The 13,884-nt window shown below is 43.2% G+C and overlaps 1 pseudogene; it reads right to left on the reverse strand.

Moving 5' to 3' along the window:
* Positions 1 to 10,961: 10,961 nt before the first annotated feature.
* LOC149336381 (uncharacterized) lies at positions 10,962 to 11,810 on the reverse strand (annotated as a pseudogene).
* Between the last annotated feature and the right edge of the window lie 2,074 nt (positions 11,811 to 13,884).

The following is a 13,884-nucleotide window of genomic DNA, read 5'->3' on the forward strand; positions in this document are numbered from 1 at the left end:
CTTGGCAATATTTAGAGTGTAAATAAAAAGTAGTCGTTCGAATCTCATGACAAAAAAGGACTATGTGTGAAGTCGAGGAAAGAACGCCCTAAAAGGGTTCAAAGTGTATAGGCTCCACATGTGGAGAACATATGCGGATGAGAAGAGTGCAGTCACATGACAGATGCGTTGCTTTGAGATGTTGAGCACACGGCCAGCGTGCAAATGTTCTCGCCTAAAAATTCAATAATCTAAAAGCAAAGATAGAAGAGCTAATACTTAAACTACTTTCCACGAATTTGATAAATACTAGGTTAGCTTGTTTCGATAAATCGCAGGCGGTACTTAGCAATTTGACGAGTACAATTAGTGCTTATAAAGGGCAGCTTGCAGTTGTCGTTACATTTACTTCACAGAGTTCAACTTGCTGGGTCATTATGGTATTAGTAATTCATCCTGAGGCCAGTTCGACATCGAAAAATGCGAAAAACCGGAAACACATCAGGAATCCGCAGAATGGTTTGCATAATACGTTTATGCTGTGCGCCACAGGTGCTAAGAGTGGAACATTTCACTAGCAGCTCGTATACGCTATTTGAATTGCTGCTCCTGGGTAGATACAATGCAGAAGAGAACAACCTCACAGCGTAATAAACAGCAGAGATTTAAACTCGGAGTGTTGTGCTTGATGGCCCAGTGAAATATAGTCTGCACAATATTCTAGGGAGCGGAAAAGTTGGTGGGCGATGAGGCTCTGGGTGAGCCGCTGATTATATTTTCCTAAAAATAGTTGTTTAGCCACTCTTTACTGTTTAGGCGAAACAGAGTCAGGAGGTATATATGTATCTATTTGCTTGATCATGGAAATTGCTATGTGAAAACTGCGCGAAAGTTGCACTCCAAGAAAGTGGGCTGCTCTGAAAGTGGGCCGGGAGCTGGACACGTTGAAGTGCGCAGTACACCTCATGAATTTTGAAACTTTCAAACAGCAATTTCATGGCACTCATAGTGGACCCCCCGCTGCTCCTAACTGCAACTACACTAGGTTGATCTAAACTGCGTCCTGTAGTAAATTACACCTTGGCATGCAGTGCTCACGGTAAGGCGGCAGGTGATATGCCTCCCGTCTTGTAGAGTGTTGACGTGGAAAGCGGCTCCTAACAGCGGCTGACCAGGGTTACGTCCTTCTTTGCCAGCTCGAATGTGTGCGATTTTGCTTGAAACATAGGGCATATCATGAAGGTATGCGTATTTGTCGTGTTGTGTTTGTGCTAGGCGGTGAGACGCCCAAGATGTAAATGTGCGAAACAAAGCTGTCCGGAAACTTCTCACCGGTGCAAGGTTGATAACAGAACTAAGATTACACTTTTAACACAATTTCTTTGAATTTACAGCACTGATGGGGACCACTGCACCTAGAAGGTGTCAATTCTAGTTAAGATTAACTCATTTGACTTTGCCACTGGCCTGTTACTATTGTTCTTCTGGATTTTTTTTTTATGTTGACGAGTACTCTTCACAACACAATATTTTTACCTTTACCATTCATCAACTCTCTCTCCCCTTTTCTATGTGACTAAATGCCGTTTCTTGCTATTCATTGTCCGAGACCGCGGCGAATGTGTTTAGCTATGAAGTTGAGAGAAACGAAGCGTACAATTGAAATCCGGTCTGTTGTCACTACGTTGTCACACGTAAAACACTAAACATAGCTAGAGCCAAACTAAATCTCACCATTAGCCTGCAAAGAATGCAGAGGGTCGCCTAAACTCGCGCCGCAGGCGTAGGACCACCTCCACAGCCTCAGAAGGGTGGCACATCCATGCAATTCGCTCCATGCGTTTGAAACCTTCAAAATATAGTAAACAATGCGGGCCCATTGTAATTCACTTCTCTATCCCCTTACCGCTTCCCCATTTTCCAATTGCTAGCATGGCACAACTCTACTACCTCGCCTTCGCTTTCCGAATGTATAGTGCACGTGTGCCAAGAGAGCTTAGATGCCGTCGCATGCAGCGCCATCCATCATTTACATGGACAAGCAGTACTTCATCAGCACCCCTGGTGCGCGGTCTTCTATAACGTAACGGTACAGCTTTGGCAGTCAAAGAACAAATAAATTTTTATCTCGATCAACATATTCATTTCTCTCAATTTGCGCACACGTAACCAAAAGAATTTTCCTAACTCTGAAGTCTTTACTTGTATATCACAAATATGGGACGTGGAAACAAAGAGTATATGAGTTAGTATCATGCCAACTGTGAATTTCGAAGTGTTCTTCGCAGTTTTCAGTTCATCACACGTTGGGAAGGAATGCATCATTTGTCTCTTCACAATTATTTCTAGATGTGCCAAACAGCTGCTTTTGTCGCAATGTCAAGATAATTGCAATTTCAGTGTCCTTCGAAGATATGAAGCTTGTCGAGACGTTTGTACTGAGATGCATGTTTTGTCAGTAGAGGTGCACATCAAGCTCAGCGGTGCAACTCCTCAGAATTAAATTGTAATCACTGATCCTGGAAGCGTCGGCGGCTTGACGAAAGCAATACGCTCATGTTCACTTTGAGCGATTCAAGGAACGTGCCAAGTTATACCAGCTTTTCAGGATAACAGAAGCGAGCGTTAGGTAAGCAGACTGTATTGTGCAATTGGTTTTGAAGGCCAGTCTGGAAAAAATGCCTTTCGCGGAGGAATATATGTGAAAGTCTATAAGAGGCAAAAAGCGGAAGTGATGCGTTCCATAGTGAGAACGTTATGGCAACCTAAACTACATCTTCATGACTACTTTTCTGCGACTCTGGGAGGAAGTAATCAGCAAAAATTTATATCTGAATTTCTGGCAAACCATTGCCTTCATGTTTTACAAAATTAATCGTGAAAACGTAGCGTTCGTACGTTTAAGAAGTAGGCTCAGTCGTAAGCTACTTATTCATGACGAAACACGAAACAAACAGTTTACAATGAGGGCCAGCAAAACGACACAGTACAAGCGCAACATTGGAAATCATGTCGGTTGGGAAAGCCCCTCCTAGGCACCTGTGAAAAGTTAATTGAAGTTACAGGCTCACTCAGGACAAACTAAAGATTCCTTGTGTCGATAGATTGCTGTCTTCCAGTAATAAACTGGCTACTTTTTCGTAAAAGGTAGGTTTTATGAGCTAGATATTACCAAAACTAGAAATACGGATGTCCTTATACTGCCAGCCACTTTCACAAGCATTCTGTGGAAATGCCAAATGTGACATAAACACGATGCTCTGAGCCTTCACTACACCGCACTTCATTTCTCAACGTTGATTATGGAGTTTGAACTGAGTGGCGTTAATATATAGCAGAAATTTGAAAGAATTTCTCAGCAACAAGCGGGTTTCGCCAAGCACTCAGAAACGGGTATTGGACGTTGCACTTAGCAAGGAGCTGAGAATCTACAAACATGTGACTGGTTGAGCACATGGAGCTCTCTCTAGGACCATTGCTTTCAAAAGCGTTTCTCGAAGACACCCGAAAGTTGATGGCCGCACGTGTCATCGGCAATAATTGATTACTTGGAAGCCGTGCTTTCTAATGCGGAGAACTCAGATAGAGCAAAACCGTCTGAGCGTCATGAGGACACTTCAAGCTTGATTGATAGCCTGGCTCGACGCACTAGCGTACTCACTTTTCCGCAGCCACTTACAGTACGCGTTTACGTAGGCGCTATAAGCAGCTACAAGGAATGAGGCGGGGCTTAGTCTTGCAGTGGGCGGACATCTCGCCAGTACCGTAAAGAGATTAAGAAGGAGCGGAGAAGGATCATATATATTTTAAAATGGTCACGGTGCTTACACAAGCCGTCGCTGAACTTGGTGATTTATTCAAGCATGATCGTTGCATTTATACTTTAGCTACTCTTCGTAAGAAGCATTCATTCTGCCTTGTCCAAGGGTAATTTCCTGATCCGCCTGTGTACTAATTGTCAGCTGAGTGGGGTTTCGTTGTTTCGAGTTTTCTTGCATTCAGAGGGAAAACTTTTTTTTTTTACTTACGCCGAATATTCAGCGGTCATTTCAGCGGGTAACAACCTGATCTCTGGTCTTCTAAGACAAAGCCCACGTAAATGTGAACATTGCCACATGTATAAGGTGGGAAGCAAGTGGGCTCACTTTCTAGTAGCCACTGATGCAACCAATCAAGATATTCTGCGGGGAGTAAAAGCGCTCCTATGCGCTGGAATCCACTGTAAGGCAAGATAACGAAGCAGGAGTACATCGAAAATTGTAGCTCTTGCTGCCTGCCTTACTTAACGAGCGACTTACTTCCTGTGTCCCAAAATACAATAATTTGAAAAACCAGTAAAAATATTTTCATGGCAAAGTCGCTATTAATGAAAGGGCGAATTATTTAAGCGCCCCAAACCGACACCCATCGAATGATCCTACTCAGGACTTTTCTTCTCTGTTCTTCTGAAATAAATATATATATATATATTGCTTCATTAGCGAGCGTGACAAAGCGGAGAGTGTTCACGCTCTGGCCTTATCATTACGCCCAAGATCTTCGCTATGTGGCGAACGTACAGTACGGTACACAGTTAAAGGGAACATGCGATCGTGTGACTTCCGCGCTTCGCGGAGCGCTTCCGCCGAGAACTTGTGGGAATTGTCGGCACAAGACACATGCGCAGTTAGCGCGGCGGCTGGTCTTTCCGCGCATGCGCCTCATGCCGCCTATTCTCGCCGCATCTAGGCAGCAGGGCTTCGTGAAGTGCGGAGGGCACGCGATCGCATGTTCCCTTTAACAGTGGACCGTACTGTACCTTCTCGAAGTTGAAACAAACGCCACAGACGGAAACCCTTGCACGTTTGCGCGTGATCGCACTGACACTTGAATTCTTGCCCCATCTCTGACGCGAAATGAATTCAGAGGGGAAACTGGACAATCGGTAGTTCAGAGTTCTGTAAGTAGGATTTAATTTCTGGAAAGGTAAGACAAGGCGCCAAGAACACTGTCTAAAGCAGCTCCACAGGCAAAATGAAAAATAATTGCAGGCGTGCTCAGTGATTGCGCGAAGTGGTCCCCAAAGGATATGCGGGGGAAAAAGTTGGGTGATCAGCGGATTCAAGAAGATATTGTACTTCGAGGGACTACTCTTTGCGCCCTCGTAAATGAGCGAGGCTGAGTTCCTGACTACTAGTGCAACAAGATGCGAAATCCTACATTGAATGAATTTAACGCTACCACCCTCTCAATATACTCACCGGTCCTTTGGCAGTCTGGAGTTGTAATACAGTGATCAAAATTATGGGAGAGTTTGGGTATTTAGTACCCGTTGGACATGGTGCAAGTTCATTTCCAGACTAGAGATCCAAACGAGAGTTCATTTCCTGCCATAAACATGGCAGGGTGATACGATGTGAGAGCTAATTTTTTCAGCACCTGTTAGCTCTCAAGAATTGACCCCTAAATGCACAGTGGTTGGTTTTTCACCTTGTCGAAAGAAACGTTCATGTATCAATGAAGCATGCGACACCATTCATTTCATGTAAACCTAACACTGTGTACAAGTTGTACAATTATGGCTCTGTGAAAACATTGCACAGACCGAACACCGTGAGCGCGTGCGGTTAATGCATTATGCAAATTCCACAAAACCCGATTCTCTGGATATCTAGCAACTCATTTCTGCTCACTCAGCTGTGTGCGCTTAATTTCTAGCACGACAATTATTTTCGTCACAGGGACCAAGCGATCTGTGACAAAGTATAAGTCGTCTATAACAATAAAGCGAAAGGTGATGCGCGGGCCAGTCATCTATAAGCTCATGAAACGACGAAATTTCTTCTCTCGATGGTGATTATAAGCACGAACTACCTTAGCATGACTGTTTTTTATGTACGTTTTTCTGCTTTTCTTTTCTTCACATCCTCCTATGGTGTTTGGCAAGTGCAATGCACATTGATTCTGACTGCTCTTAGACGACATGATACGCTTCATTTTTTTAATTTCGTGCTTCTTAATATTTTTGGGTGTATTGTTAGAATTGTAATAAAGGAGTAATTACTCACAGAACATACACCCAAGTGCAGCCATACGGCTACAAAGGAAAGCTATAGAGCTTTCTCAGAAACTTCGCAGTTAAAGAGAAATTCGGGGTTCGAACCCGGGAGCACCGCTTCACCGGAGCAGTCGCTCTACCAATTGAACTAACCGGGACGGCTAGCTTATGGTAGGGCGAGAGCGAATTCATCAATAACTCGAAGAGGGGGATTCCCCTGAACATTTGACCAACACTGTTCCCTCTTCGAGTATTTGATAAATTCGCTTGCGCCCTACCATAAGCTTGCCGCCCTGGTTAGCTCAATTAGTAGAGCGACTGCTCCGGTGAAGCGGTGGTCCCGGATTCGAACCCCGAACCAGGACGAACTTTTCTTTAACTGCGAGGTTTATGAGAAAGCTGCATAGCTTTCCTTTGTAGCCGTGTGGCTGCACTTGGGCGGATGTGAATGAGTAATTACACCCTTTTTACAAATCTACTACACCTTGGGGGACTCCCCTAAACATTTGACCAGCGTTGTTAGAATGGCCAGAAACGTTAAGTGAACAGCTCCTGCACTGTCCTCTTTATTCGTACCACGCCTGCATCCTTTGTGTCGGTTGAAAAAAAAATACAGTGTTCAAGCCGTAGTAAATGGGCTCGCAAACGCAAGATGAAACAAATAAGTACTTTTGTATGCCAGAGGAAGGAATTTGATGGTAGTGCTTTAAATGATAGTATTAGAAACTACACCAGGAAGGAATGGAAGTGACGCTTCATCCAGTTTCAACATTTTGGTGGTAGGGTTTCCTTCATCAGAGCAGTAAAATACAAATCTCGCCAAACCGCATCGTCGTGCTGAAGTACAAGCAACATTTTATGCTTCGTGTAAGTTTCATTGCTGGTGTCATTGTAGCGCGATATATTGGCACCACGGAGTTTGAAGAGCGTGCGCACTACTGGTTTTAAACGGCTAGGCGCAAGAGCAATTATAACTCATTACTTATATTTTGAGTTTTCACTTGTCTCGGGTCACTCGGCTTCGATAACGCGCATTTCTTTCTCTGCAATATAGTGAAGGACATCGCAGTGGAATATCAGCCCCATTTGTCTGTAGATTCGATACGCACTTGTTCTAAAATATGTTCTTGCTTTTTAACACAAGATGCAGTTTATCCTTCGTGAAGCCTGAAGTTTTCTTTTAGAGTTAGATCATGACTGATATCTCTTCAACTTTGAAGATGCAGGCAACACTGGGTTGTTTTCCGTTGCAGCAGTAATGCAGAGCTCAGGTGGATAGCAACGGGAACTGCTTTGCTTAACTAGGAAGTGTATTTTGCCTTGGGCAATTCTCATTGATGCTCTGTACAAAAATGCACACTGCATTTCTGATGATGATCTTTGTGATGTGTGTGCAGGATTACCGTGTAGTCCGAAAACTCTATGCTGGAGCAGTAGCAAACATAATGCAGTTGCCACACTGGCATGCGAAAAAATTAACCGACACGGCGAGCAGGAATATCTGATTAATGAAGCGTATCATATGACTCGATGAGCCTTGTCGCGTCACCGCATGTGCTCCTTCTGTATTTGCTGATGGAGTTACGCTTGGCCTCGTCAGCAAGTAATACACGTGTACTACTATTTTTTGGCTTCCCGGCCAAGACACGGGTTGGTCGCGGACATCACGGAAAAAGATAGTTATTGTTTCATTAAACATTGTACACTAATTTTATATATTTTTATCTCTGTTTTTTCGCGAGTTGTGTACGGATTTGGCGATTTTTTTATGCTGCGCTGTCGTCACGCTTCATCTCATGCCAATTTGAATTACGTTGATAACACTGTTTATTTACAGAAATGTGTGCCACGCTTCCCGCTTCTAACAATCATTTGTATTTGTAGCCTGTAGTGGCTGATTTAAATAATGCCTGCGACCATGTTTTCTTTGAATAAAACCGGTTAATCACAATACTGCGGCCTTAGCTTTGTCTTTTATATTCTTTCCTGTGTGAAAATTGAGAGTTCAGTTCAGTTCAGTTCAGTTTATTACCTTAAAAGTCCCCCGTAGGGGCATTACATAAGGGGTGGGTTTTTATACAAACAGTAAGGATCATGGTAAACAGTTTTTGAAAAAATGGTCCGATACAAGTTGCAAAACCGAAGATGGCCAGGTAGTAGAAGCGATTTCGTGGGGAAGGCCGTTCCAGTCTGTGGCGGTTCGGAAAAAAAAAAATGAGGCAGTGAAGGTGGTGGTCCGGGCACGTTGGCGCGCAACTTGAAGTGGATGGCTGGTTCGATATGATATGCGTGCTGCTGCTGTGATGTATGGTGTATGATTAATGGACGAAAAAAAGAACTTGTGGTACAGTGAAAGGCTGGCAATGCGACGTCGACAGAATAGCGGTGATAAACCAGATTCCGCTTTGAGAGATGAAACGCTGATATTATATGAGTACGATGAATGAATAAATCTAACAGCGCGATTTTGAACTGATTCTAATGCGTCGGCGAGATATGCTTGGTGCGGATTCCAAATGGGCGACGCGTATTCAAGTTTTGGCCTGACAAGTGATTTATAAGCTAGTAATTTTACATGTTCCGGGGCGTTTCGCCGATTACGTTTCAGAAAGCCTAAGGTTTTGTTAGCTGCGGCGATAATGTTAGTGACATTTGTGCTCCAAGACAAATGGTGAGAGATGTTTACACCTAGGTATTTGTAAGACTGCACTAGTTCCAGGGGTGTATTAAGAATTGTGTACGTGAAACAAAAGGCACTGCACCGGCGGGAGAAGTACATGCATTTACATTTGTTGGCATTTAGCGTCATTAGTGAATTGTTGAACCATTCTGAAACGCTGGTTAGATCGTTCTGGAGAACAGTTTGGTCAGTTTTTTTTTATTGTGCGGTAAATGACGCAGTCGTCTGCGAACATGCGTATATTAGAAGAAATACACTGAGGTAAATCGTTAATGTATATTAAAAACAACAGAGGACCAATGACAGATCCTTGGGGCACGCCGGAAGTTACTGGGAGGGGTCTAGATAAGTTACTGTTGATTAAAACCATTTGCGTACGATTAGACAAAAATTCCTGTATCCACATTATAACGTTAGGGTCTAGGTTCAGCAGTTGAAGTTTTAGTAACAAGCGCTGGTGAGATATCTTATCAAAGGCTTTCGAAAAATCCAGATAGATTGCGTCAGTTTGCACAGTAGTGTTCATGTTAGTGTGTAAGTCATGAACAAAAAGAGCTAATTGGGTTTCACAGGAGAAACCTTTGCGGAACCCATGCTGCGAGGGATGAAAAAAACTGTTACATTCTAAGAAAGAAATAATTTGAGAGTAGATGACATGTTCCATGATTTTGCATGACACGCTTGTTAGGGAGATAGGTCGGTAATTTAATGGAGAGTTTCTGTTACCTGTTTTGTAGACTGGAACGACCTTTCCCACTTTCCAAGCATCTGGCATGGTTCCTGAAGAAAGTGACTGGGAGAGCAGCAATGACAAGTATGAAGTAACCGTGTGTCTCGTGTTCCTTAGAATTTTAGAGTTAATACCATCAATGCCAAATGATGACGACAGCTTAGTCTTCTGGATTATGGATGAAATTCCGTCTTCACAAAATGTGATGTTTGGCATGGCACCTTCTATATTGGAAAAAGGAAAAGAAATGGGCGTTTCGATTTCTTTCGTGAAAACAGTGGCAAATGCGGAATTGAAAGCGTCGGCACATTCAGCATCGGAAATGGTTTCTTGTAAATCATTGGTGAGAGTGATAGCGCGTTGTGGGTGAGGGTTTATTACTTGCCAAAACTGTCTTGGGTTACTGCGCAACAAATTTGGAAGTGTAGTAGCATAAAATAAACGTTTTGCGCTGCGGATCGCAGTCAAATATTCATCTTCAGCTTCGTAGTAGGTTTGCCATCGGGATGAGTTGTTTTTAGCCGCCCGATAGAGACGCTTTTTTATTTTCTAGTCTTTTTAAGTATTTAGTAAACCATGGTTTTTGGTTGCTGGTGCGAATGTTGACAGTTGGTATATATTTATTAGCCAAATCATTTAACTTATCCTTAAACATCGCCCAGTTATCTTGGATCGATTGAGTGTGACATGAAGCTTCGAAACTGGGAAAAAAGGTGTCAAGATTATGATTTATTGCGTCATAATTACCTTTTTCGTAAAGTGTTAGAGTTTTCTTTTGAGTCTTCTTTGGTGATACAGGAAATTAGAAGGTAGCATGAAGTACATTATGGTCACTAATTCCTCGAAGATATGCAACGGAAAGGAGGCCATCCGGGTTATTTGTCAAAATAAGATCCAGAATGCTTTCGGATTCAGGCGTGACGCGCGTTGGTTGTGATACTAATTGTGTTAAATTAAAGTTCAAACAGATGTCAATGAAATTCCTTTCCTCTACAGGACCTGCTATTGAAAAAGATGGGAGGTTGCACCAGTCAATGTTTGGGAAGTTGAAATCCCCGAGAAGGAGAATGGAGGCATTTGGGTAGCTTGTTGACAGATGAATTAAGTTATTATTGATTTCGTTGCAAAAGTCGGGTGTGGGATGGGGAGGCCTGCAGCAGACTCCCAGTAGCAGAGTTTTTGGTGATGCTCGACATAGTAACCAGAGTATTTCAAGCTTTGATTTGATATTTATCATAGCACAAAATTTCGTTATGAACGGCTATGAGTACACCACCGCCCCTTGATCCTTCGCGGTCATTTCGAAAAACTTGGAAGTCAGGTAGGTCTGCCAGAACTTCAGTATCGGTGACGTAATTTTTTAGCCAGGTTTCTGTTAAGATAAGCAGATTGCTGCTTGTTGATGATATGATGTTGGACACGAGCTCTCGCTTCGGAAGATAACTGCGAACGTTGGTGTAAACTACGGAAAATTAAAGGTCAAAGCTAGATGTTGGTTTTGGTTTGTTTTTTACCTTTAAGGAACGGGATGATTGCTACTGAATTTCTGTGACACTGTTCGAAGCCTCGTCGAAAATGTACCGTTTTGGGCCGATGCACAAGGTTTTGTAACGTAGACAGTAAGCTACTGATTTGGATTTAGCGAATGCCAGCAGATGTTTTCTTGCTTTCTGGACAGGGCGAGTGAAGTCTTCGCCTATACTGTATTTTGTTCCTTTCAGCATTCGGCCATTGGATAGCAGAGCGTCTTTAGTTTTCCAGTGCATGAATTTTACTCTTATTGGGCGATTCCGATCTTCTGACTGTTTCCCTAAACGTTGTGCCCGTTCTATGTCTGCGGGGTTAATATCAGTTTTTAATGGCAAACCTGGATGACTAGTTCCTCAGGCGGAGCATATATCTTATTACTAGTGGTATCAGGGATTCCATAGAAGATCAGATTTCAACGGCGTGATCGGTTTTCAGCATCATCAATGCGAGCCTCTAACTCTGAAACAAGGCGAGTTGTTTCAGTTGAGGTCGCTTGTAAGGTTTCTATGTCTTGGCGTAGGGGCATGAAGGTCTGATAGTGTGCCTCTAAATCGATCATGCGGTTATTAAGTTTGTTTATTGTTTTGTCTGTTGTTGTCAGCTGTACTTTAAGGTCCTTTATTTCTTCTACAAGTAGCGCTTGGCCTGAGGCTAGTTTTTGCAATTCGGTCAGGACAGTGTCTAGGTTAGCTGGGCCAGGATTTGTTTCTACATCACCGGATAGGGTTAGTAACAGGCGGACAACATCAGACAACATGAGCAATAGCGACACAACACTGTGGTCTCGGAAGCTGTACCAAGAAGTAATTGTTCGATTTTTTAGCATAGAGTGCGTTTGTTTGACTGACCTGCATGGCGAAAGGGCAGCGGTTAGCAAACTGCGCCGTGGCACAGTCTCCGAGCCCACAAAACTGCGTCGACGGTGGCTCTTTATTTACAGCTGGCGGATTGACTGCTCTTGATGGCGATGAGTCTTTCCAGGGTTGTTCGAGGACAGGCATCTCAGGTTCCAGCAATAAGATTGACGGAAATGGCGATGAGTTGAAACCGGGGAAGGGGTGGCATATGGCCGCCCCATCTTCGTGGCAGTGGAGGGCCCGTCCTGACGAGGCACCCGGAGATACACAAGCCAGCGCGGGAATCAGCAGGTTGCTGATTAGACAGATGACAACCTGCATGGCGAAAGGGAAGCGGTTAGCAAACTGCCCCGTGGCACAGTCTCCGAGCCCACCTTATAAAGACACCTTATAAAGTTTATAAAGACATGCCTCTAGAAGTTCATTGTCCCAAGAGCTTTGCACCTTGGACAGTTTTTCTAGCATTTATTCATCAATTTTAGTTTTAGAAAACTTCCTAGCGTGATATGTTGTAACTTCAGCCGTGGATGGCTACTTACGTTCGCTATATCGTCCACCTTCCACAGCAACCATCCTTAAAATTCCCTGATTGCAATAGTCCTCAACACCGACGCTCCACCGAAGGAACGGAAACGCAACAATTGCGCTGTAAAGTTAACCAGCGGCCATTCGTTTGTGCAAACTGCAATCGTAAACTGAATATGCAGCTTAAATGTATGCCTCGAAGTCAACCTGTAACATAGGTAGGGTTTGGCTCCTCGATTCCCGTTCCTTACTTGGGCTGTGTCCCTAAATATATAGAAAGAGAACAAAGCGTTTCAAAGCGTCATTTTTATGCAGAGAGAAAAGGAGGTCATATTGCTTTACAAAATTCCAAAACAACTGAATAACTTTGTCGTGCATCCACTGTATGAACTGGCCGTAATCTCATTCGCTATGTCTTAATTTAACTTCCTCCAAGATTCCTGGACTCAGTTTTGTGTCACCAAGTTTAGCGTAAGAGTGCAAGCATTTGCTGTTTTTTTTAGGAGGAGCTGATACGTAGTGTTTTTTACTTGGCGTCACATGAAGGCTTAAACGTCTAATAACACCCTCAAAATTCTTTTGCTGTGTCTGTACAGCCTGGAATTGAAGAATATTTGAAGAGCGCTTTCGAAGCGACACCTCTGTGAAGGGGCCTGTTTCAAGGCGTCGTCTTTTACAATCAGCCGCGAGCGCAAGTTGCTCGTTCAGTGATGTGAACTGTAAAAAAAAAAAAAAGTCTTCGCATGCCAAGGTCATAAAAGGCCTTTCTAAGATGTCGTAAGTGGTATTAGGTTTTCTTTTCTAGCAAACCTTGCTCAGTTCTCGTGATGGCTTCGTCACTTCACGGAAGTATGCCTACAAAATGTAGGGCATGCGGTGTTTTCGCCGGAAATTGCGACGGAAACTACAACACTGTAAATGGTTCTCGGCGTTCTATATACATTCATTTCCCAAGGGTTGGCAGTGGATCGTGTTTCCGTGTTTCGATGCTTCTTTTTATTGGTCTTTACGTGGTCTGTGTATAGTGCAATTTAAACTCCCCGGAATAGCTTGTAATGCTCTGAAATGCAATTACTGCAGAAAATCTGAGCAGGATATTCCAGCATCGGCTGCTTCAATTTAGTATATTGTCATAGCTCGCGCTGATTTCATTTTTATCGAAACTTCGTCGAAGAATGTAAAGGCGGGCTTCTTGGAAGGGAGTAATCCATCTATTAGAAAAATTCAGCTTTTAATAATGTTTGTTTTCCTAGCTGACAGCTTTTGGTTAGGTAGTTTTTCTTCCCCACCTATTTCTTATTCATTGGATCCTGAATACAAGCTGCGAGCTCAGTTTTTTGCACACATGTTCTCCCCACATGTGTAATCATTTTCTCGAGAAGCGCCGTAGTGACTGTTGTTTTGTCCTTAGAAAAACAACCTTTATAACAACCTTAACGACAGTATCCCTCAACTCACTAACTAGCTCAGTCTAATCCATCACGTGTTATATTAATCGAAGAATGTTATCACGGGCGTGATAACAGTGAAAAAAATCTTAGGAGCC

This window comes from Amblyomma mixtum, chromosome 7, assembly GCF_055824585.1.
Source record: "Amblyomma mixtum isolate Tamu chromosome 7, ASM5582458v1, whole genome shotgun sequence".
Taxonomy (NCBI): domain Eukaryota; kingdom Metazoa; phylum Arthropoda; class Arachnida; order Ixodida; family Ixodidae; genus Amblyomma; species Amblyomma mixtum.